Source organism: Entelurus aequoreus, linkage group LG03 (assembly GCF_033978785.1).
Source record: "Entelurus aequoreus isolate RoL-2023_Sb linkage group LG03, RoL_Eaeq_v1.1, whole genome shotgun sequence".
Taxonomy (NCBI): Eukaryota; Metazoa; Chordata; class Actinopteri; order Syngnathiformes; family Syngnathidae; genus Entelurus; species Entelurus aequoreus.
Genome location: NC_084733.1, coordinates 42,252,243 through 42,276,645, shown reverse-complemented (window position 1 = coordinate 42,276,645; position 24,403 = coordinate 42,252,243). Strand labels below are relative to the sequence as shown.

Genomic DNA, 24,403 nt, shown 5'->3' with positions numbered 1-24,403 from the left:
GGCTCAAATTTCCCTTGTTAAAGTCACCAAGCACGATAACAAGAGAGTCAGGAAAAGACCGTTCCACATGTAAGATCTGTCCTGCGAGCGCGCGCTGAGCGTCACGAACGTCCGCGCCGGGCGGGATGTAAACAGCCACGAGAATGAATGAAACAATATCACGCGGTGAGTAAAAGGGCTTACAGTGGATGAATGAATATTCCAGAGAAGAATAACAGTGTTTAAAAATCGCTGTCACGTCTGTGCACCAGCTATTTTTGATAAAGAAGCATAGTCCCCCGCCTCTTTTTTTGCCAGAGAGCGCCGCGTCTCGGTCCGCGTCTCGGTTTAACAGATAGGAGTTAAACCAAGAAAAGGCTAAGTCTGACATACCAATACGTGTTTTTATAAGTTCTAATAGAATGTTATTATCGACGGTATCAAAAGCAGCGCTGAGATCAAGAAGCAGCAACATGGATGACACGTCAGCATCCATAGTTAGCAATAGATCATTAGTCATTTTTGTGAGGGCAGTCTCAGTCGAGTGACTTGCCCTGAAACCAGACTGAAAGGGTTCACAGATTGTTAGAAGCTAAGTGTTCATTTAACTGCTGTGCAACAATTTTTTCGAGGATTTTTGAGCTATTTGTGGTCAGAATCGAGGTTAGGTATTTTGAGCAGAGGATGAATAACCACTGTTTTGAATTCTAGGGGAACAGTACCAGAGGAAGTAAGTTAACAAGTTGATAATATTTAGCACTGATGGTCCCAATATTACAAACAGCTCCTTGATAAGTTTCCGAGGAAGTGGGTCAAGTCAACATGTTGTTTGTGTTGTCACATTTACACGTCGCAGGAGTTCCTCTAATGTTATTTCTTCAAAAAGAGAGAAATTAATTTGGAGCTCAATATTCGTCGTACATACAGTCGTATCTGTGTTAATAGAACCCAATTGGAGTTATCTTTAATGTCCTATCTTTATCTCCTTTCTAATGAGTGGAATATTCTTTGTAAAGAATTGCCAAAAGTCATTAGCCGAGTGGGTGGAGCTACTGTTAGAAGTCCCTTGTTGGGTTAGCGATGCTACTGTAATAAACAAATATTTAGGATGGTCTTTATTGAGGCGGATGAGATTGGAGTAGTAATTAGTTTTAGCTGAGGTACGCGTGTCTTTATAAGTTATTAAACTATTACTCATTGCTTGATGGAAAACCTCAAGTTTAGTCGCACGCCATTTGCGTTCCAGCTCTCTACATGATAGTTGAAGAGCTGTGGTTTCTTTTGTGAACCAGGAGGTACGCCTTTTAGGTGCCTTTTTTAGCTTTAGCGGTGCTATACTATCAATGCCGTTGAGCAGAGCATCGTTAAATATTTTAGTGAGGTTATCGATAGAGCCCACATAATTTGGAAAATGGTGCTGATATCGAGGGCAGTAAGCCAGGAAGAGTCGCAATTGTGACAGCATTAATGTTGCGGCCTCTAAAACATTGATTAATAGTATCTTGTTGACAATGAGTCAGAACTTCACATTTTATAAGGTAATGATCCGACATTACTTTAGTGTACGGGAGTGTCATAACTTTGGAGGTGGTGACACCCCGGACAAGGACTAGATCTATCGTATTACTGTTGCGATCTGTGGGTTCATTCATTATTTGTGTAAGACCACAGCTGTCAATTATAGTCTGAAGCGCATGCATGGAGGGTCTGATGGGGTATTCATATGGCTATTAAAATTAAAATGGATCCAAAATGATAACTGTCAGTCTGTTGCCATTAAGTGGTCAGCAAAATCAGCTCAACCATTAAGTATACCTGCAAGAAGATCAGCTCAGCATTTGGTTATATGAGCCAATCCAAATGGCCTTCCCTAGTCATGGTGCAGAAAAAAAAAATCAACCAACACAAAAAGTCAATAAACAAAGTCACACATTCGTAACACAACCTGCTCATTAAACTTTGTGGATATTATCAAAAACGTCCAATCAACATAGAAAAATCTAAATTACACACATTTAAATCCATTACAAGGAATGATGGGAAAAAGGCAAAACTCTCTCCACACTATCAATGTTTGGCGCATTTTTGCTGCTTGATATTTATGATAAAAAATGATCTGATTAAACAACTTTAAGGAGGTCGTCACGGAAGTAAACAAGGTAGGAGTTGAACTTTCACATGCTCTTAATAACCAATTCTAATAATTATTAATTATATATCCATCATATTATTATAATAATATGCAGTCGGCTTTCGGGCCCAGGCCAAATGTTTTACGCCCAATGCGGCCCCCCAGTCAAAAAGTTTGAACACCCCTGCTCTAACTCAATGAGTGATTCCGCAAATATTTTAATGCAGCCATGTTTCTATGAACACCATGACGCTTGATTCCCTGTACTCGAAACAAACTTTGCTGCTCCATTTCTACTTCTTTAGCGTTCTGACGTCGGTGCGTAGCAGGAAACAACAGTTTCCTCTTCGCAGGCGACGCTGCCGTATTCCCCCTCTTCTTCCGCTTGTGCGTTGTTGTCTTCCCCTAGTCGCTTGTATTTTCATATGATCAGACAGATCAGTCTGTGGGGTTTCACCCATCGACGGAGGGACACCCGTTTGGTTTTGGAGTAACAGTGGCAGCTTTGTTGCCGCTCATAAGTGAGCCGCTGTTTAACAGGACACTAACAATTCCCAAACAATCAGCGCCAGAAGTAGTTATTGTACAAAAGTTGCCATGCTGGTTAGTTCAACACAAACTTTTGCAGTCACACAACACAGACTAAAAGAATACACTTACAATACAAAAAACTTCAAAAAACCCACTTGAATAGCATAAGAAACGGCAGCAGCACAGGTCCGGGTGGCCAGCAAGGCAACGCAACCGAAAGTATGCAATTAAGGAATCGATACCAATAAAATGTGGTCGGTGCCTATAAAATTACTGAGTTCGGTACCATCCCTAGAAATATTGTCTATTTAGCAATATCGTTTTATAATTTTATACAGCTGCTGGATGACTTGAGGGGCTGATTAAAACACATTAAATCGTGTTGGTGTCTGTTGGCGTTTGTTTTGTTAGTTTTTTCATATGGGAGCTATATAAACGTAGTTCCTATAAAAAATGTATTGCAGCATCAATGTTCATGCATTCTTGCATGCGTTTATGGATAATTCCAGACACACCATCACAACACCTGCGCCTCCCAGAGCGTACCTTTGTCGTGCTCAAAATAGGTTTTGTTGTCTAGATCACACTTTTGCAGTACATCACTCATAAAATGTGGTGTGTGATGCATGATGCTCTACAACATAACAAAACAGGTTGGACTGTGGGAGCATATGATGTCATGAATGTACATGGTATATTGTGTCATTTAATTTCAAACATGTATACAATTACAATGTAATACATCCCATACTTAATTTTTTTTCATTATAGCATGTCCAAAAATGAGTAGGAAGAAGCAGAGCCTATTTATTCCTACACCCTTTTGTATCTTAGTAGTTTTTAACACATTTGTTTTTTGTGGAGGGAAATGAGTTTCTCCTTGGTCCTGGTCAGTAGTACCTGCAAAAAACCTCATTTCAATAGAGCGGCATGCACCACTTTTTAACTTGTTATCAATTGCGCTTGCAGTCTTAGTAGATTACCCGAAACACACTCACTAGCAGTACACAGTCATTACGTTTCCATGCACTACGTTAGTACGATTTCTTAAATGTTTTTTTTTTTTTGTATTTTCACACTTCTGAAGTCTCTGTGTCAATGCACACTCTCTAACGCGAGTATTGGTCTCGTAGAATGGGGGCGCTTATTTTCTTTTACTGCTGATTAATGTATTGCTTTTCCGGTTAACTCAATCAATCAATCAAACTTTATTTATAAAGTGCTTTTTATACATAAAAAAAATGCAACGCAAAATTGCTTTACAAAGTTAAAAACAATACCGCGGTGACCCATACCCCCCACTATCACATACGTACGCATGGACAGAGATTCCAAACACAAACACACACACACAACATACACACACATGCAACTATATGGACACATGGACGCATGGCTGAGTACAGAGGAGACATGTGAGTAAACACTATCACTATGACGTCACAGCAAAAACAAGGCCTCTAAGGCTACTTACAAGTCAACAGCCCAGTTCTTGTTCTACCTGATGTCCGCTGTAATATTGGCACATATTACAAATATTACGTCTCCAATGGGTATGCTTATGTTAAATAGCAGACAGCATCAGCTACGAACATGACGTCTTTTGAGACACTTGTGATTTAGGGCTACATAAGTAAACTTTGATTGATTGATTGATTGATTTGTATTTTGTTTGAGAGTTCGAATTAAGCCTGCATTCTCCATTTCTTTAGCTAGCTTCTTAAAAAATGTGTATCTTATTTTCTGCCATCAATGCACTTCAAAATGTTATGTTCTTTTAATTTTGGAAAACAATAAAGTCTCCTCTTAATTCCACTTGTTGCCATGTTTTGCTTAAATGGTAATCTGCTTACGTGCGATATGCTGCGCATAGAGACTGGCGCATGGGCAAGGTTCTCCTTCGGCAACATACACCCACATCTGGTTTCCAATCACATAATCTAGGTGTGTTAGTCCGGTTTTTCTAAAGCCAAACATGATCAGATGAAGGTTTCTATGGGTTGTAGGATGTTTATTTTGAGCCAAACTATTTGAGAAATCAGAGTAATTTAGTGCATGGAAACATAGTGACTGTCTAGCGCTTGTCATTTGCATCTTAGTAGATCAGATTGGCACCTAAAAAATAAATACTGCACAAGTCTTCTTTTTTTAGACAAAGTTATCTTTTGAATACCTTTAATTATATGCAATGTTTATAATTTGGCTTATCTGAGGATGTAGTAGTTGCATACCCCTTCAAATATTTGACCTGAAGTCATGTACAGCACTACTATATGTACCCACTTAATAAAATGTACACCGTTGTCTGTAAGCACAAAATATCTTACTCTAAATTAAATCATTAATTCCGTCTAAAATCCAAACGGCATGGCATGCCCAAAACTTTATTCAAACTTAACTCCTAAACCAAACATGCAAAATGTATAATAATGCCTAGAATAATAAAAAGTTAAAGTACCCAGGATTGTCACACACACACTAGGTGTGGCGAAATTATTCTCTGCATTTGACCCATCACCCTTGATCACCACCTGGGAGGTGAGGGAAGCAGTGAGCAGCAGCGGTGGCCGCGCCCGGGAATCATTTTGGTGATTCAACTACCAATTCCAACCCTTGATGCTGAGTGTCAAGCAGGGAGGTAATGGGTCCCATTTTTATAGTCTTTTGGTATGAACTCACAACCTACCGTTCTCAGGGCGGACACTCTAACCACAAGGCCACTGAGCAGAATAATGTCTCTGTCGAGACTTGGTCCTTGGGGTTTGTTTTTCCAGAAGGCAACGGAAAGTTGGCGCGGGCAAGACGTGAATGTGAGTACATGATTTTATTTAACACTTTCAAAAAAGAACAAACGAAAGGCACGCACAATGGCGGAGGTACAAAACTTGGCTAATGAAAACAAAAGACTTGCACAAAGGCAAAAAGCTATAAACATGAAACAAAAACTTACTTGGCATGGGACTGTGAACATGGCATGAAGCAGACTGATGATAACGTGTGATGTCGCCAGCCAGACTAACTGAAAAAAATTGGCTTTAAATAATACAGGCATGATTGACAACAGGTGTGTGAGTCCAAACATGAAAACAGGTGCATGACATGACAGGTGAAAACTAATGGGTTGCTATGGTGACAAAACAAACAAAAGTGCACAAAGAGTCCAAAAACAAAACCGAACATGACTAAAACAAAAACATGATCACACCGACATGACAGTATCTTTGTGAGTTTTACTAGACAAATTATCTTTTGTAAGGTTTGCAAGACACAAATTCGTTTTTTTACTCAATATGCCATATACTAAATATGAAAATTATATAACGATAACTCCAAAACCAAACATGCAATATGTCTAAAAATGCCCAACATGCAGACATACTTTTTTAGCACGGTCTGTGCAATAGAGCACACTTGAGAGTGGTGGAGTATGGGGGCCATGAAATGTGTTAATTGCACACAAGTTAAAAGTGCAATTTCAATGTTTTCAATGTTCAATTTTGATGATATGGATTTATTAGTAAAAATAATGATGGCAAGCAGAAAAATCTAATTGAGGCTATAAAGTGGGTTTTGTCCGATTACTTGGTTGATTAAACAAACTAATGGATAGATTCTTCGATTACTAAAATAACCGATAGCCGCAGTTCTACTGAGTATCATCAGTCAAGAGTCTAAACACTAACATACTTATCATACGTGTCTTTGTCGTCTGTTTTCAGTGTTAAACCATCCAACTTCCAAAACTTCACTTGTGCTCCAAAAAGCTGTTGTCATTTAAACAAAATACAGAGTTTGTCATGTTGTCATGTAAACATCCCCCTAGAGTGGAATTGCAATATCTGTGTTTCTAACACAGGGTTTCATTCTTCCCGCAAGTTATTGTTCATTCACCCCTTTGGCCCTTAAAGAGTCATATCCTGCCCTGTTTGGCTAAAGAACACTTGCTGTCTGTATGGGCCCTGTCACTCCCCTCATGTTTCTTTCAATAGGTGGTGGGAGGTGGGGGGGGGTTAAGCTTCCTCGCTAGATGTGTAAAACGCTTCCCTCTCTGAAGGGGTTGTGGCAAGGACCACCAGCATACTTGGCCCCTCTGCTCTATGATGCGCCTCAAAACAAAAGTGCATTGAGCGTCTCCTCGGTTTTTGTTCCTCGACCCCGAGGTACCGACACCCACAAGACAGCAGACTCACTTTCTGTGCCGCGCTCTTCTGCACATTTATGCTCTGCTCTGTCATAACCATATCCTTCAAGTTGCAAGATGGATGTTTGCCGAAAGCGTTAACCTTGTGTACGTTTGACAACGACTATTGGTGGTCCCGCTCTTTGAGGACGATACACAAAGAAACTTTGTTCCGCATGTTCTGTCTTTCCTTTGTGCTCTTTTACCCCCTTTTTCTGGGATCCCATCTTTTTGTAAGAGAAGTAGCCTTAAGGGCAAGCTTTTCTGTTTTCTCCTCAATTTTTATACGTTATCTGCCTTTTGCCGCAGCCCCCAGTGTCTCCCCTGAGCCTAGTCTTGGTGCCGCAGCCCTGCCTGTCCTGCAGCAGGTTTAGCTTTTGTTGGCTTGTGTTAATAGGATTAAAATGGGTTACTACCTCAATCACAGACAGCTTCAAACCAACCCAAATGTAAGTATCTCATGGGGGTCGTGAAGCATTGTGGTTCTGTCTTCCTCCCCTTTGGGCATCCCTACTGATCGAAACAGAAACCCAAGGCCCGACAGGGGTGGCGAAGGTTTGGCCTCTAGGAAAATCCGCAGGATTATGTCAGCACTCATTACAATGTACACAAAGACCCCAGGATCAGTGCTAGCGCAAACGAAGCAGTTAGGGTGGGCCGAGGGATTCTTTGCTTCCACCCTCACATTGATTAGCCTTTGTGGTGCACAACTTCCCACATACTGCCATTGGTTTACTGGCTAAACTTGCCACTAGTACAAACACCTCTACTTTAAAGCTTAAAAATGCATTTCGTTCGTAGTTCATGCAGGATCTTTATCAACCAGCAATACCAAAAATAATACAATATTGCACATAAGCTCTACACCCATGCATAATTAGACAGTGGCTAAGAATAGAACAGAATCGGTTGTAATAATGTGAGGTCATATTGCTCTCCAACATTTACGCTAATCATCGTACACAATGAAGTTGTATCCATTAGGCACGTTGAAGGGTCCAGTAGAAAATTCACACAGCCCGCACACACACACACATACACGCACATTCACCTCCCTTATTTGCATAGAGCTTAAACAAGTGAAAACAGGCAATTACAGGAGTAAAACATAATAAACATGGGGACAGGATTATTATTCCACTTGTCATTAAAGCACCACATGCATACTGGTTGAAGTGTGTGCATGTGTTTGTGTGTGTGTGTGATCATTACAGCACCAAGGCTACAAGCAGAGGTGGTGTTTGCCAGCGACTGATGTTTGTGTTCATTTGAATAGGTGCTCAGGGGCGGTGTCACACTCCATCTTCAACTACACACTTTTATAGGCAACAATACTGCACTCATAGAGAAATGTTGTGAGCGTGCACGCAGGGAAGCACATACACATGCATTGTCTTTTGCATTTTTTCTTTGTTCACACTTGTGTTGAGGTACGCAAAATGAACACATTCACAATGCACTAACGCTTGTGTTTACTAATAATATGACCGTCGTGTGTTTAATCAAATACCACAGAGACTATAGAATATAACCAATTTGGATTTTTGAAAACATTTGGATTTGTAAAACAAACAAAAATATAAATAAAGAGATTAGTGCTGTCAAACTCGGGCTACAGCTATTGATTTTGTAATGAACTAATATAACGAGTAGTCGGATAAAATACACTCATAGTCTCAATGCGTTTTTTTAGAGAAAATAGTTCATATAAACAACAATTTACATAACTTTAATTGTTTTGTTGTAATAAATGCACATCAACAACATTAAAATTGCAAATTTACATGTCTGCATTAATAAAATAAAATAAACATTTTCGCTCGTTGCCGCCACACAGATCACGTCACCCGTAGATCACCGCTCTCATGTGCGCTCTATTGCAGCAGCCACGTGGAAAATATTTCCGCAGATTGGATCCATTTTTAACAGTTACACTCATTAAACAATCAACAGAATACAAATGGAAACTTTTTTAAATCGATTAACCAATGCAGCTCTGTGTCAAACAATTATATTTTTAATCAAATAATCACACTTGCGAATTTTGATTAATAGTGATTAATTGCAGTAAACTACCAGCTTGCATAATTTAAATTAATAAAAGCTAAATAAATGTTAATTACATGTTATTGTCAGATTATCATACACAAACATTTTACAAATGCTTTACGTGAATGCACTACATGTATTTGCTCAGAACTTGGTAACCATTTATCTAGGGTTTTGTCAAGAATTATTTTGGAAAAAAAATTGTTAGCGAGCACACCAGTCACTCATTTTTGCATTGGCGTATGCATTTAACTGATTGTCAGCCACATAGCAACCTGCGTGCCTTTCACAAAATTAATTCATGGTTAGCGTCACAAAGCATGTATGGTCAAAATAAATTGCTTGATTGAGAGGGACAAGCATTCATTAGAAAATTGATGGATGGATAATCTGTGATTGTACAGTTTAACCTCAGTTTGTGAACCAACTCTTCATTGTACAAACGTTTCCATTTATGAACCACATACCGAATAAACAGTAAAGTACAATTCTTGTCTCGGTGTACGAACGTTTCTTCCACCCACTGTGTGCCACGCAGCACAGCCATTGTGGATGGACTGGTCACTCTCTGGTGCTCACTGTGCTACTTTGCTTTTTTTTCAAAGTGTTTTCAGCTTTTTCTTTTACAAAATTTTCCAGTTTTGCTAGCTAAATATTATTTCAAAGAAAGCAATGGACAAGCGATGTGCGGTTTGAAACATTCAGGAAGTATCCACATAATTGTCCACACTTCCTTCCCCTCCTCCACTTTCCTTCCGCTGTGTTATGTTTGGCGGGGAAGGAGACGACACAGCAACAGGGGTAAAGTTCAACAGCTTTATTGAGCTTGATGATGCGGTGGAGTGTGTATGCTACTGTGTATGTTTGCAGGAATATGTGAAGCGTTACAATGAATATTTACCAGTGGTTGTTGTAAGTGCGTGTTGAATGAGAAGGCGACAAGTCCAGTAGGGCGAGGCAGGTAGGAGAATCCGTGATACAAGCGGGGGTCCGTGGGGCTGAGAGAAGCGTCAAGAGGTCAGAGTCCAAAGTGGGGGTCGAGGATCGAGGGAGACAGTCAGAATCCAGAGGGGTCCAGGGAAGTGAGGCACACAGCTCACTTCCAAGGCGACGGATGGAATTCTGGGGAAACAAGGGAAGCGACAAGGACAAATGAGCACAAGGGCAGGACACTTAGAGCGAGCAAACAAGGTGAGGAGCCAGAGACGAAAGCTTACTGCAAGCAGAGACTACGTTCCAGGGTTGGGTCTCTGGACACGCTGGCTTTTATGGGGAGTGGTGTCATCAGCAGCAGGTGTGTCGATTGCTGATTGAGCACAGCTGTGCCGGCGCATGGCAGCAGAAGCGGAGCGTGTATGGGCGTGCCCTGCGCCGCGTGCTGACGAAAGAGCAGCTGACTGTGCACGCGCCGTAACAGTGCCCCCCTCCTTATGTGAGGCTCTTGACGAGCTACGGGGAGCCTTAGGGTGAGCCCGGTAGAAATCCTCCAACAGTGAGGGGTCAGCAAGTTAGGAGGCCGGTACCCATGATCGGTCCTCTGGTCCATAGCCCTCCCAGTCTACCAGATACACTAGGGACGCGGACTTGGGTCTGCTTGTGCCGTCTGGTTCCGAAAGAGGAGTGAGGAAAAATAACTACAGATGCACACATAAGATATGGAGAAAGAAATTGTACACAAAATTGTGTGGAGAGATAACAGTTATTATTACACGGAAAGGCAGTGGCTGAGCCACATGAAACAAAAAGTGTAAGTGGAAAGACATTGTGGGCCGAGTACAGCAGGGGAGGAGTGGTCTTGGCCTTGGGGCCAGTACACCAGCCTGGAGCAAGGCCACTCCATCTCAGAGACGCAAGCTGGTGGTGCAGGCAAAGCAAGGGCAGTGGATGGCATGGGAAGGAGTGGAGAAGAGGAAGATCTCCTGGAAAGAGCTGTGGGAGATGGAGGCTTTCAGGGTGAGCTTTACCATCAACGCTGCCTACAATGTCCTGCCTTCTCCAAAAAACCTCAGCCAGTGGTATGGTGAAGACCCCACATGCCCTCTATGTCCAAGTCCAGCAACACTGAAGCACATCCTGGTGGGCTACAAGACCAGCCTCACCCAAGGCCGTTACACCTGGCGGCACAAACAGGTGTTAAAGTGTCTTGCAGCAGTGCTGGAAAGTCGACGGACAAGTGTCAATGCCATTCCTCCACCGCCATCCCGTTGGCAAGCAACAACTTTTGTCCGGGATGGCGAAAGTCAAGCCAGCCTCATTACCACAAGACCAGACAGTGGACAGCTAGGCGGGGCACGGGACTCGAAACTGCTGACAGACCTGGGCCAGAGGCTTTGCTTCCCAGTTTAGATCGCGTCCACTAACCTGCGGCCAGATCTTATTCTGTGGTCAGCCTCGCTCAGGCTCGTGTACATCATAGAGCTCACGGTGCCCTGGGAGAGTGCAATGGAGGAGGCCTACGAGCGCAAGAAGCTGAGGTACACTGAGCTTGCAGCCGATGCGCAACAACAAGGTTGGAAAGCGAGGTTACGCTCAGTGGAAGTAGGCTGCAGAGGGTTCGTGGCCACTTCAACATCCAGGCTCCTCAAGGAAATGGGAGTGCGAGGGAAGGCCCACTGGCAGGCAGTGAAAGACCTCTCCAAAGCCGCTGAAAAGGGGAGTCAGGGGCTGTGGGTCAAGCGAAGGGACTCCACCTGGGCTTTCAAGTGAGTTGATGGCATCTAGGGAGTGATCCTGGGATGCTGGGACTCACTGCTGAACCCTCTGGAGGTGCCGTGGGCCTATCAGCGAAACATTGAGGAAGCGGGGTGCCTAGGGATGATGTTCGAAACCGGTTCTCTCAATTGTTCGATAAGAAAAGAAACTATTCCATGGATTCGAATCCCTTTTTGAGAACCGGTTCCCGTTATCAAAGCCACTATACCTTATTTTCGCGACCATAGGGCGCACCGTATTAAAAGGCGCCGTGTCAGTTACGGGTGCTATTTCTGTATTTAATGCATAAATAAGGCGCAGCGTATTTTTGGCGCAGGCATGGTTAAACACACGCTAGTTTAAAACATACACTAGCTTAAAACATACACTAGCTTAAAACATACGCTATCTTAAAACATACGCTAGCATGCATGGGCGCTGTTTTAAAAAAGGCAGCAGGAGCAAAGCTGAGTTTGGTTGTACTTTATTGAAGTATTTATCAATGTACTCACATTATTTTTTGATCAATCCTCATCCACAAATCCATTAAAGTCTTCATCTTCTGTGTCCGAAATGAACAGCTGGGCAAGTTCTCCATCAAACACGCCAGATTCCCTCTCGTCATTTTCAAAGTCAGTCTCGTTGCCCATTAGCATAGCAAGCTAGCACAACAGTAAAAGCCGACTTCTCTTGCCCCGTTGTGCGTATCGATTCGCTACCGTGCTGGTCCCCTTCTTCTCCACAGTGTGCTTCACCGGGATGTCGAAAGTGAGCGGCACCTCGTCCATGTTGGTGATGTGTTTGTTGGCAATTTTTTTATTTACAACGCACATAGCAGCACTATATGCTCACTGGGGGCGTGCCTTTACCGTCCTCTCTCACTTGAAACCTTTACCCTTTAACGTCTGCATGCTGTCCTCAGTCATGTCCGCTTTTCCTCCATATGAACAGTGTGCCGGCCAAGTCATATAACCTAATCTATGGCTTTTGAAACTCAGTGCACACACAACAACCTATCTGGATTCGATAAGAGATTCGATAAGGAATCGGTTCGATAAGAGGATTCAATAATGGCATCGAACTCGATTTCTTAACGAACATCATTCTAGGGATGCCCACTTGATAACCCAGAGGATGCCTTCTCTCACTTGACCATCCCACAGAGTCGCAAAGCTGTCTCAAGTATGCAATGGGGGATTGTAACATCTAGTCCTACACAACAGATCAGAGGAAAATCTAATTGAAAACATTTGTATGCTCGTACAACACTTAAAACCTTTAGCATATCAGTATGTGGAATTAAATTATGGAATGGATTAACCAAAGAAATCAAACAAAGGACCAATATGATTCAGTTTAAGAGACTGTTCAAACTACAAGTGTTCACAAAGTACACAGAACAAGAATTATGATGAACATATTGAACCATTTTTTTTTTATCATTGAGAGAAAGATTAGTTATGTATTTAATATTTGTTTCCTTACTATGGTATATTATTTATTTTTTCACTGTTCTGTTACAGAGAACAAGGAAATTGGATAAAATTGCATTTATATATGCGCATCATCAACACTCCCCCACCGCCACATGTAAGTTTCAAGCTGGGGGAACCCTCTATATATATATATATATATATATATATATATATATATATATATATATATATATATATATATATATACTGTACATATATATATATATATTAGGGGTGTGCATCTCTACCTTAAATGGTGAATGGTGATCCGATATGAATCTCGATACATGGGTTAAGACATAATTCACTAACAAAACTTTTTAAAACATTAAGATTCGATTCGATGCAATACGATTCCATTCGATCCAGATGTAAGCTTTGCATGGTGAAAAGAAAATTAACTGTATCATGTATAATGTTAGTACAATAAACAGACACATTCTGGGGGTACGTTCTGGGCCTGCCTGTCGGGTGGGGGTCGGCGCCTCAGGCTACTGCATCCGGACTGCGTGTCTGGAGCTCCTGGGTCCCACCGTCCATCCCTTCCGGGTGCCCGTCTTGGTTGGGGCCTGCTGGGTCTGGTCCCTGCGTCTACTGTGGTAGCTTGGTGCTGCAGGGTATTCCAAGGTGCTGCGAGTCGGCCAGTTGTTGGGGCAGCGACCTTGTGTGTCAGCATGTCTGTGTTCTTCTTTTAATTCTTTTTTTTTTTTTTTTTAATAGATTTAATTATTTATTTATTCTTATTTTTTTAATATATTTTATTAATATTATTATTATTATTATTTATTTATTTATCTTATTTATTTATTTCCCCCTACCTCAGGGGGGGACTCGGCGGGGCGGTTGCTGGTTGTTCCATCTCCATCGTTGGGGTCCCTGCGGGTGGGGTGGGTGGTTCCCGTGGCCCCGTGCTGGGTGGTCCTGTGGCGGCCGGCTTGGGAGGGGTGGCCGTGGGCTGGCCTCGCCGCGCTCTCCGGGGGTGGGGGGAGGGCTCGTGGGGGCCCGGTTGCCGGTGGGGCGGGGGCGGTCTCGTCCCGCCTTTCTGTCCGTGTGGGGTGTGGTCTCTCGCTGGCTTATCAATCCTCATCCACAAATCCATTAAAGTCTTCATCTTCTGTGTCCGAAATGAACAGCTGGGCAAGTTCTCCATCAAACACGCCAGATTCCCTCTCGTCATTTTCAAAGTCTGGCTGCCCCCTGCTTTTCTCGTGCCTTGTCCTCTGCCGGGTGCGTCTGTCTGCGGCCTGCTGCTGGCCCTTGTGGGCGGCGCGGTGGGCCGGGCTCTGGGGTTCCTGTCGCTGTCCGGCTTGGCTGCGTGGGGGCGGTGGTCCCTGGTTCCCTGGGCACCACACCTACTGTTTGTGGGGTGGGCTCTCTGGGAGGCTGGGGCCGTACTCTGGCTCCCGCACACACTGGGAGTCAAATGTATTGTACATGCAAATTCACATATACTCACATACATACATACACACATACATAGGTACCTACGCTCCCACATACATATACAAATACAGTACATATTTACACAATCAAAGTTCGTACATCCACACGCACGCTCATTATACAAACATACTGTATACACATACTGTACAAATACATTCACTGTAAAAACATACATATACACATACTGTACATATACACTCACTGTACAAACACACACATACATATACTGTACATATACACTCACTGTACAAACACACACATACACATACTGTACATATACATTCACTGTACAAACACACACATACATATACTGTACATATACATTCACTGTACAAACACACATATACACATACTGTACATATACATTCACTGTACAAATACACATAATGTATACACATACTGTACATATACATTCACTGTACAAACACACACATACACATTCTATACATATACATTCACTGTACAAACACACATATACACATATTGTACATATACATTAACTGTACAAGCACACATATACACATACTGTACATATACAGGTACATATGCACACATACACTCATGCACATAATCACGTTTCATCAAACATATATTAACGTTGCTGCCCTAGGGTAAACTGGGTATAACACATGGCACACTGACAAAGCTTAACCTATTGTTACTATAACAATCTACAAGTTTAATGTAGGTTGCTTCTCTTTCTTCCCCTCCATTTTTCTGCATTCTTTCGTATCTCAAGTTATCATTATGTATATGTATTGTTGCATTTGAACAATTGTATTGTTGATAATAAAGGTAAAGTATTGGTATTGTTTATTAGCAATAGCACTATTTCTATTGGTATTCATATTGCTCCATTTTTAGAGTAATAATGCTCATTGTCATTTCTGTATTATTTTTTATTTTCGCTAACTGCTTATTTGCTATTACTTTTACCATCATATTTGTACATGTCGTATTTGCTGATGTTGCTCTGTTGTTGTTGTTGTTGTTGTGTTTGCTGTTGTTGTTTTTGTCTCTCTGTCTAATCCCCCTCTTGTCCCCACAATTCCCCCCTCTGTCTTCCTTTTTTTCTCTTTCTATCCCCTCCTGCTCCGGCCCGGCTGCACCAAATAATAATATAAATACATTTAATAAAGCCAAAATACAAGTAAGGCAACAAGAGAAGTATCCTACACTTCTCTTTTGTAAAGTAAATCTGAACAGCCGATATGGGCATCTACATCTACTATATGATTTGCCTGAGAAGCTGGGCAGGACATTATAAAAAGAAAAAAAAAAAAAAAAAAAGAAAAAAAAACAGACACATTCAAAACAGGCGGTTCCTGTTTAACTAGCAGATAATAGAACTATAGACTTCAAGGCCTTGCAATCCATAAACTTAGACAGAAAAAAATGAAGTGAGTTAAAAAATGCAAATTATGATTAGAACTGTAAATTATTTTTCTTTTGTTGATTCTTAGTTTAGTTGTATTTTTAATTGTTCTACATCGTTAAATGTTAGAGTATCAAATTTGATCAAAAGACTAAACGAACCAAATCTATTGACTGACTCATTAACATGAACAATAGGTTTGTTTTCATTGTCATTGTACTTAAAAGTACAACAAAATCTGTTTTCAGTACAAGCTGTCTAAGAGCAGACATTCAGTAGACAGGACTGTCTGTGAGGAAAGGCTCACAGCAGCACCGCTTTACGTTGAGGACATTAGAGTATTATGCGCTTTAATGTGTCACGGCGCGGACTCGAACCCGCTTTTCTCCAGCAGCTGAGTCTCCCAGTTTCTCCTCTGGCTGCGTGCCCAGACACGACTCTGCTCGCGCTGGGCGACAAAGCTGCAGACAATTGCGAATCTGCACACCTGGACCTGACGAGAGGGAGCGGCATAAAAGCCAGCGGACCCAAGAGACCTTTGCCAGAACGTAGCCTATCTTTCACAGTAAGCATCACGTCTGGCACCACTCCCTCGTTCCTTGCTCGCCTTCTTTGTGCTCTTCCTCGTTCCTGTGTTTGATGTCTCTTGTGTCTTCCACAGTGTCTTCCCTGCTGCCTGTGATTGTGTCCTGCCTCACGACCTCCACCTGGATCTCTGCTTGCCTTCCTCGACCCTTGACCTCTGCTTGGACTCGGACATCGTTGCCTCTCTCCAGCCCCCGACTGCTTGCCTCCCTGCTGACTACCTCTTCGCCTCGACCCTTGGATTTGACAAAGGATTCACACAACACGCACCGACAACAACCCCTGGTAAAACTTACATTGTTAATTCTACACATTGTCCGCACTCATTCACTTGTGGTAGCATACACACCCCACACACTCATCAAGGTTTTCAATAAACCTAGTAAACCGCAGTTCTGCCTTGGTGTCGCCTCCTTCCCTTTGCCCGGTACACAACATAATGTCTCCAAACATCCAAAAAGTTAATCAATTTGTCGCTAGTCGCTTTTGAGAAAGAAAGTCACTAAGAGGAGTTGGAAAGATTGTAGATTTAGTGGGAAAGTTGCCAAGTTGACAAAACTGCGCTGAAGTGTGTGAAAATAAAGACGCAAAGACCAGCCTTACGTTGCTTCTGATATGTTTACATTGTGAGGTGCCTTCTGTGGTTGGCTAGATTTAGGCACAAAAATGAATTACTCGAACTACAGTCGGCCGCGAGGAAACACATGTATTATTATGAATATATAAATACAAAGTAGTGAATGGGGAAATATAAGCTTAACAAATTGTCAAGTGTGGCATGAGAACGGGTCAAATTGCCTGACTCACACTCGAAGCGTGAGGCTTGGCAGCTCTGCAGCTAGGTATTTAGCACAATGAACAGTGTAGTAGATGTGATTACCTCGCAGAGTTGTGGCGAAGTTGGAGCTGGAAGTCTTTCAAATCTGTGTCCTTGTTTTGCCAGTTGGTAGGTCTGCTAGCATTAGCATCCGTAGCTCCCTCATCACCAGCTTGAGTGTATCGATGCTGTCACAACAGGTGCTCAGATTAGTCGTGCTGCCGCTACTTTTTCGCTGCTTTCCAAACGTTACAAATGGCCGTACTTTTATCCAACTGACCATCCTTTTCTTTTTTTTAATCCAAACATTTACCACACTTTGGATTTAATATTTGGGGGTGCATTGTTTGTCAACTATTTCGGTGCTCTGTTGCTGTCAGTAGCAAACGAAAACGGTACTCTCGTACTACATCATCACAGAAGTCTCGCAAGATTAGAGCGGTCATATTTTGTATCAGATCTACAATCAACCGATTCATGACTTCATGACTGATCAATATTCGATGTATTTATATCTGTAAAGTTAAAATCGGTTATTGTTTTGTACCGATTAATTTTTACACCCCTAATACTGATATATACCTGTATATACAGTATATACATATATATACAAACCCTGTTTCAATATGAGTTGGGAAATTGTGTTAGATGTAAATATAAACGGAATACAATGATTTGCAAATCATTTGCAACCCATATTCAGTTGAATATGTTACAAAGACAACATATTTCATGTTCAAACTGATAACAATTTTTTTTTTTTTGCAAATAATCAATAACTTTAGAATTTGATGCCAGCAACACGTGACAAAGAAGTTGGGAAAGGTGGCAATAAATACTGATAAAGTTGAGGAACGGTCATCAAACACTTATTTGGAACATCCCACAGGTGAACAGGCAAATTGGGAACAGGTGGGTGCCATGATTGGGTATAAAAGTAGATTCCATGAAATGCTCAGTCATTCACAAACAAGGATGGGGCGAGGGTCACCACCTTGTCAACAAATGCGTGAGCAAATTGTTGAACAGTTTAAGAAAAACATTTCTCAACCAGTTATTGCAAGGAATTTAGGGATTTCACCATCTACGGTCCGTAATATCATCAAAGGGTTCAGAGAATCTGGAGAAATCACTGCATGTAAGCAGCTAAGCCCGTGACCTTTGATCCCTCAGGCTGTACTGAATCAACAAGCGACATCAGTGTGTAAAGGATATCACCACATGGGCTCAGGAACACTTCAGAAACCCACTGTCAGTAACTACAGTTGGTCGCTACATCTGTAAGTGCAAGTTAAAACTCTTCTATGCAAGGCGAAAACCGTTTATCAACAACACCCAGAAACGCCGTCGGCTTCGCTGGGCCTGAGCTCATCTAAGATGGAATGATACAAAGTGGAAAAGTGTTCTGTGGTCTGACGAGTCCACATTTCAAATTGTTTTTGGAAACTGTGGACGTCGTGTCCTCTGGACCAAAGAGGAAAATAACCATTCGGATTGTTATAGGCGCAAAGTTGAAAAGCCAGTATCTGTGATGGTATGGGGGTGTATTAGTGCCCAAGACATGGGTAACTTACACATCTTTGAAGGCGCCATTAATGCTGAATGGTACATACAGGTTTTGGAGCAACATATGTTGCCATCCAAGCAACGTTACCATGGACGCCCCTGCTTATTTCAGCAAGACAATGCCAAGCCACGTGTTACATCAACGTGGCTTCATAGTAAAAGAGTGCGGGTACTAGACTGGCCTGCCTGTAGTCCAGACCTGTCTCCCATTGAAAATGTGTGGCGCATTATGAAGCCTAAAATACCACAACGGAGACTCCCGGACTGTTGAACAACTTAAGCTGTACATCAAGCAAGAATGGGAAAGAATTCCACCTGAGAAGCTTAAAAAATGTGTTTCCTCAGTTCCCAAATGTTTACTGAGTGTTGTTAAAAGGAAAGGCCATGTAACACAGTGGTGAACATGCCCTTTCCCAACTACTTTGGCACGTGTTGCAGCCATGAAATTCTAAGTTATTTATTATTTGCCAAAAAAAAAAAAAAGTTTATGAGTTTGAACATCAAAAATCTTGTCTTTGTAGTGCATTCAATTGAATATGTGTTGAAAAGGATTTGCAAATCATTGTATTCCGTTTATATTTACATCTAACACAATTTCCCAACTCATATGGAAACGGGGTTTGTATATATATATATATATATATATATATATATATATATATATATATATATATATATATATATATATATGTATATATATGTATATATATATATATATATATATATATATATATATATATATATATATATATATATATATATATTACTTTCACTCCACCTCTCCTGTCAGCGTATTCATAAATATTCCTGAAAATGTTCTTATTTTAGCAATCCTCCAGATAGCCTGAGCCCATTTCCATAGCTTTAAATAATGTCAATCTTGGCAAACCCTGGATTGAAGCCCCTGAGCCAGAAGGCGCAATTTCTCTTTTGCCTACAGTCTGATAATTTTCGGAGCTATTGGCAACTTGGGAATTTTGCAGCCTTATCACTTGGGCTCAGCAAAGTTCACTGCCACTAATCGGTGCAGGGATCACTCATTCAAGGATTGTATGATTTTTTTTTTTTTTTTCCAGGGCAGTGACAGCTGTCTGCACGGGGGCATTAGCAATGCAGATGAACTCGCCTAATAGGTTAATGTGTACCACATGAAAATGAGGGCTTAATCCCATGACAAATAATTCAACATTTTCATATTCCTTGATGTGGGAATAGAGACATTGCGTGTGACTTAATTAGGTACACTATGGATCAGTGTAAATTGACTTAGAACATGTGCTGTGGCGTTCAGGCACGTGTGTGCAAGCCTGCATGTGTGCATGTGACAGTGAAGGATATGGCAGTGTGCCTGTCCTCATAATGCTGCAGGCAAACCCAGGATGGCAATAACATCATCATGACAGGACCTCTGCCTGCTTATTTATTCCCTTTACTTACCTCACTGCTCAAATAATTCAATGCACACACAGACACACACACACACACACACACGCACACACATGTACACATTTGAAAATAAATAGCCTTAGCTGTGTGGAACCTGCAGAGAGACGATAACTAAGACAGTGTGAGCAGCCTCCATCACAGCAGCAGTGTTTTCAGCCTAATTGGAACTAAGTACCAGACCCATGTGGGAGCAAATATATGTGCCCATTCATATGCATGTGGTCAGGCAGGGATATATTTCTTAGTCAAATATAAATTGAACGGCGGGTCGGCTGATTCAATTCCAAATGTTGTGCTAATGTTGGATTCCACCTTGCATCATGCTTCACGATTATTACTAATACGTTCCAACCATGTACACATCAGACACCATATACAAAGCCATGTAATAGAAGTGGAGCATTGGAGCCTTGCACGCCACATTATTAGGTACACCTGTGCAATGTAATGGCATCCAATGTGGCTTTACAACAATTACCTGCTATAGTACGGCGCAGAGAGACTTCAAAGTTGAACAATGCTCAACATAAATAACTTGACTTGCTCGATTAAAAGCATGCTGGACTGCATTGCAATAATCCTCCACTCCAGACCTGTATGCTACTGTATATTTTGCATTCTGGGAAATGTTTGTAATTCTAAAGGATGCGGAGGACAGCAGGCAGCATGCAGGTGAGATATGTTTTAATTCCAAGACAGGCGAAAATACAAAGACAAAGCGTGCAAATGAGAGTTGCACGTGAGGCATTAGAACCACTTGACGTAGCATGCTAACTAGAAACATATCAAACTACAAATTAGCGTAAAGATAACCAGCCGCATACAGTCGCCAGTGGCGAACAAAGAACCTGCTCGGAAGGCAGGGTGACACTTGCGTTTAAAGCTCTCTGATTAACAATCAGAAGCAGGTGAGTCTCCTGATCGCTAATCAGAAGCAGGTTAGTACAATCAGGGCCCCTAGCAGCCAAACGTACCCAAGGAGCCTTGAAAACAGAAACTAAATCACAAATATAGGAGAACTAAACACTAACTAAAAATGGGACCCATAACCTCCCTGCTTGGCACTCAGCAACACGGGTTGGAGTTGGGGGTTAAGTCACCAAAATGATTCCCGGGCGCGGCGCCGCTGCTGCCCACTGCTCCCCACTGCTCCCCAAGGGGATGGGTCAAATGCAGAGGACAAATTTCACCACATCTAGTGTGTGTGTGACAATCATTGGTATCTTTAATCTTTAATCTTTAACCTAAGGAATCAATACAACAAAAACAATACAGGACATGACCTGATGCGACCGGCCATGACAGTATGGCCATTTTGGTTTACAGGTCTTTAATTGTTTCTTTTTTTTATGTGTAATGTTGTAATCTAAATCCAATTTATTTTGTCTTTAGAATGTGTCACAAGCCAATAAAATTAACTGCAGGTTCCAAATGGACCCTGCGCCGCACTTTGGACACCCCTAAGTTATCTATTCAACTTGAATGTCACAAAATTCAACAAAAATACAAATATATTTTCTCATATTTTTTTTTTTACCAAAATGTGCATGTTTTTTCAAGTACTGATTTGGGGATCGTTTAAACACTGGCCCTTTTTTAAAGTACCTGTTTTTGTATTAATTTTGGTTCAAATATAAACGATACCCTTTCCAAGGACTCAGACCCTGTACTCAGTCCCCACAGGAAACCACAAGGGAGACAATTCAATCATTCTAATTCCAAATCCGAAAACACATGAGGACTGCAGGTTGGGCAAACTTCCATGCACCCATAAGTAGCCTGGCAAGACTGAAGAGAGGGTCCGCTTGCATGATTGGGACAAAAACTACAGTTTCTCGTTTCTCTGCAAGGTTCATTATCTTGTCGTCTTTGTCAGGGCTTCTGAACCCACCAATAGTTTGGCATGTCACCGAGGACCAATTTGCCTGAGGAGACACTACTCGGTGGGTATAACACAGCTCCTAGGTACTTAAATCCTCCACTACATTAGGGTGGCGATTATATAGGATCTCATTAAATGTGCAGGTGTACCTAATGTTGTGGCCACTGTGTTATGCGCATCATTAGGAGGGTGCAGCTGGCCATCGGAGTCTTTGGATGTTTGTTATTTTACTTTTGCCCTAAACTGGGGGGTTTCCAGCTTCCATCACTATTGGATCTACTTTGACATAAAGAAATGTGAGTTATTTATGACTGGCAACATTTAAATTGCATTTACAATTTACAAAGCAGAACTCCATTTAAAAATGTGGTCTTTGTCTTTGTGCTATTTTGTGGTCATTTGTCATTATTAAAGGCATTGAGCCTGATCTACTCAGATCCAAATACCACAGGCTAAACAAACTACAAACAACAGAATTGTGTGTACTATTAGTGGGCGTGGTGTGGGTATTCTCCTAAAACTGTGTGTACAATTGATAACACATGGAAAACTGGTGCAGAGCTCCCTATTCAAATGAAGTTTGTGTGTGTTATACAGACTGTGGCCAGAGAAACACTCATTTCCCCTTCACATTCATGGGATCATATGGTCTAACCTGTTTTTTTTTTTGCAATGTTGTTTAACAAACAGAAAACATCTACCAAATGAACCACCTTTTCTGCAATATAGAATCACAATCTAAACAACAAGGCTATTTTTAGCATGATGACTATGCGCTCTAGGATGTGCTGTGGTGTTGTAAACAGATGCAAGAAAATGCATATTGCAGGATATTTTTCTCATATAGGCGATGCAATATTAATATAGTTCCTATATGAAAAAGCGGACATCATTTAAAGAAAAACGCTAGCAGACACCAAAACGCATCAATTGAATTAGTATTAATCAGCCCCCTAAGTCCTCCAGCAGCTAAAAAATAAAAAAATATATATTACTGAATAGATAATGTTGAATATTTGTAATCAGACAGTTCAAATATGTTGACAAGCACACGTAGGACGATCAACTCCTTTCTCACAGCAATTTCTGCATAACTGCCAGTTTGCACGCACATTTCAGACATACTAAATATAGACGCAAAATAGCTCCGGTGGAACACTTTTATCCAAACCATCCATTTTTCCACTGCTTGTCCCTTTTGGGGTTGCGGGGGGTGCTGGAGCCTATCTCAGCTGCACATTAGTCTTAATAAATCACAATGCAATGCTAAGTAATAATATTAGCATTTTCTCCTCCTTGTATTGTGGGTGTTTTTTTGATCAGCTTGTAGTCTGCATTTTCACGAAGACAGCCGCTAACTGGATTGTGTCCTTTTTTGGCCCGCATAAGCGACCCAATCCTCTGCAAACAAGTTTAGTAGATCAGCTTTGCGTGTGCTATCAATTTTACACGTGTTTTCATACACGCAAACCTTTTGTAGGTCAGGCTCATAATGTTTTAAAATACTTGAACAGTATTTAACCTTTTATTGAGCTACTTAAAATCAGGTGGCGATCTACCTGTAGGAGACCCCGGCTCTAAACTGTTTGACCCTGACCACTGGCACTTTGTTAGAGAACAAAAAAATGTCCTCATTGCTTCCCTCTCAAATGTGAGTGAGTGAGTTTGAGGCTGATTTCTCAAAGCAGGTGTAGTGAGTAATTGCCAATTGAGAGCAGATAGACGCCTTCTAAAAAAGGCGCCATTTGGGGATGGAAGTGTCGAAACCCACCAATTACCATCCTCACACTGTTCAAAAAAATAATAGTGAAATCATTGAGGACACAAACTAAACAATCAGCAGGAACTAGCGATCAACAATGAAGTGGAATATGCAAAAATGCCAATTACACGTGCTAGCATACACACTGATTTTTTTAGTTTTTTTTGGTATAATATCCCAACATCTGTGGCATTAGCGCTGGATCTTTATGTAAAACAGCGTCCGGGAAATGAATACGCAATCTACCGCGGTGTGTTTCCATCATTAGCGCGCCTGCACTACCTCCCGAGCCGCCTGAGTGGGGAGCGAGCGGCACATTGTGTGCCCTCGCTTGCCAAATTAATTCTTGTCTTGACATCTTAATTCTCAGTTCTTGTGTGTGGTCAAATCAGCCTACTATAGAAAAGCAATCAAGCAATTATTCCCAAATTATATTTGCCCAACACACACTGATTGGTTTTCTTTTCTTATTGAGTAAGCTCATTAATTCT

The 24,403-nt window shown here is 41.5% G+C and overlaps 1 long non-coding RNA gene across 2 annotated transcripts in view; it reads right to left on the bottom strand.

The window, feature by feature from the left end:
- Positions 1–10,292: 10,292 nt before the first annotated feature.
- LOC133645660 (uncharacterized) overlaps positions 10,293–24,403 on the bottom strand; it is a 39,762-nt gene continuing 25,651 nt past the window's right edge. The window contains exons 3-4 of one of the 2 annotated variants that reach the window (XR_009825167.1): positions 17,320–17,444; positions 10,293–10,473 (exon numbers count right to left, since the gene is read on the bottom strand). This is a non-coding gene — a long non-coding RNA (uncharacterized LOC133645660). Of the gene's footprint in view, positions 10,474–16,451; positions 16,676–17,319; positions 17,445–24,403 lie in introns of those variants that run through there. The other variant, XR_009825166.1, reaches the window with a different exon arrangement.